The sequence below is a fragment of the Gavialis gangeticus genome, unplaced genomic scaffold, assembly GCF_001723915.1.
Source record: "Gavialis gangeticus isolate Ggan-Ray unplaced genomic scaffold, GavGan_comp1, whole genome shotgun sequence".
In the NCBI taxonomy this organism is placed as follows: domain Eukaryota; kingdom Metazoa; phylum Chordata; order Crocodylia; family Gavialidae; genus Gavialis; species Gavialis gangeticus.
Window position 1 is genome coordinate 60,024,470 of NW_017729022.1, and position 2,391 is coordinate 60,026,860.

At 38.8% G+C, this 2,391-nt stretch overlaps 1 long non-coding RNA gene across 1 annotated transcript; it reads left to right on the forward strand.

Moving 5' to 3' along the window:
• Positions 1-6: 6 nt before the first annotated feature.
• LOC109295948 lies at positions 7-680 on the forward strand. Its single transcript, XR_002096865.1, has 2 exons — positions 7-104; positions 268-680. It is a non-coding gene; the product is annotated as an uncharacterized LOC109295948 (long non-coding RNA).
• Positions 681-2,391: the final 1,711 nt, after the last annotated feature.

Sequence of the window (2,391 nt, forward strand, 5' to 3'; positions counted from 1 at the left end):
CCACATGGCAGAAAACTTCCCATAACTGTGTAGAAGACAAATCCTTCCACTATCCCTGGACTTCTAGCAAAAAGACACCTGGCTGCTGCGTTAGAACAAGGGAGGTGGTGCTCTCCCCTACCCTAGGGGTCTTCAAGAGGAGGCTGGATGGGCATTTGGCTGGGGTCATCTGAGCCCAGCACTTTCCTGTCTATGAAGGCGGTCGGACTCGATGATCTATTGAGGTCCCTTCCGACCCTAACATCTATGAATCTATGAATAAGTGAGAGCTGCTACTCCATTTACTTGAATATACTAACCCCACCTCACCCTCAAGTGAGGCATGGTTCATCTCTACCAAGAAATTCAGGCAACTACACGAACAGAGCTCAGCATTACCAGCACCTACCTGCCTTAATGTAATGGCCATAAGGAATATCTTTCTGTAGTTTTTTTTCCAGTGAAGATAGCTTTTGCTCACGCTCAGCTGGCAAAACAAGGTAGTAGTGAATTTGGCTAGTTAAGAGACATGTGAACAACAGCAACCATGAATTCTCACAAGAATGCAGTTCCACAACTCTGCTGACCGACTCTTATACCCATGCAAACTTCAGTGAGGGCTGTCGGACTCCATGTGGATACAGGGCTTACCCAACGCAGAGTCAACTGCACTCAGGTTGAATAATCTAGGAATCTCAGGACAAAGACATTTTCTTTCATTCCCATTTTGCTTTAGATAAACAGATCCTGCGCCTCCCTGCTGGGAGCTGAGGTCCCTAGAGACCTACATTTCTAGATCTATTAATAGCATGCTAGTTAAAGCAATATCTATTCTCTCTACCCTATCCCTACCCCCACAAATTCTTTCCACCTTCATTCTCAACTATGGCTTGTAAGAAAACAACCAGGAAAAGGATGTTATTGTTGCTCATGCCTTCAGCATAAGACCAAATGGAGAGGATCTATATTACCCCAAAGTAAGATGCAAGGGGTTTGTTTTTTTTTAAATATCTTTTATTGGACCAACTATATATCTGGGAGAAATGGTAGGTAAGCTTTCAGGCAGAATGTGCCCTTCTTCAGGTCCCCAACATCAAAGGACCAATTCAGTTTCAGTTGCAGCATTCTGGTTCAGGCCCATATCTTGTCCTAGTCTCATTTCCCTCCCTTTCCAGTCTTTTTTAATTCTCTTTTCTGCTTTTCAAGTTTGCGGGAAGGTTCCAGCAGATACAATATGATCTGCTTTTCTACTTTCCTTACAGACTCCTCCTACAATGTGACAGCTTGAATTTTAGAAAAAGTTTGCATTCTGAAATGATGCATTATAATAAGTAACTTACTACCAAGCTAACAGATCACATTGTATATGAAAATAAATACCTGTGACACATCTGCGTCACCAAGTAATTAAAATTACCAAAAAAAAGAAACAAATAGTTTTTTATTAGCATCTCTGACAATGTATAGTTAGACTTATATTCCCTTCCCTAACCTTTAGTTGTGGAGTTTGATTTATCACTATTATACTGGTAAGTGGTAAGAGGGATTACTGAAGACCAGGAAAACTAGCCAAGATTTTGTATTTCTGCAAAGGGAAGAACACTTACATGACTATGAAAAATAAATGTTCATTCCTCACTGAAGATTTATCTTTAGTTTACTGGGAAAAAAAAATTATTTAAATTAGGTTAATTCATGTTTGGTTGAGAAGTCCAAGGCAAAGGAGGAATGCAAAGCCAGAAAAACATAACATAGGCATACCCTGATTTTATAACACTTTGCAATATCTAAACCCTTCTTAAAAATCAGGGCTTCTGATCAAAAGCTTCAGTCCTACAGCACTTTGTAAGACGTAAGCAAAACTTGACAGCAGCAACGCTGTCATCAGCAGAAATAATGGCTTTCTCCAGAAGATAAAATATTTTTGCCACAATGATTAGTAGGTTTACAGTATTCCTAATCTCTTTAGCTGCTGGTCCTTCATTACGTTTCATACCTTACAATGAATCTTTACAGTTAGTAGCAGCCTAGCAGATAATGCTGAAAAGAATTACTATGGCTAAAATACCTGAGACTTCCAAACAGAACAGCAAAGAAATTAAATAGAAATTTATCAGCTGTGAAGACAAAAAACAAACAGGAAAGAACTATAAAAAGTCACATGGAATTTATAACATTTCTTCTGCCAACAAAAATTTCTTACATATTTCTTCACCCATACCAAACAGCGAAGACATAACTCATCAGATTGTCTAAATATTAAAAATATTTCACTAGCTTCTAAATTAAACCAAGTGATTGGAAGGAAGTCAGTTCACCCATGTTACATTTGCAATCACAGATATGTTCACCTGACCCCAGCTAAGCATGCAAAAGCATTCACCACTTCAATGTCAAATAAAACCTTAAAAC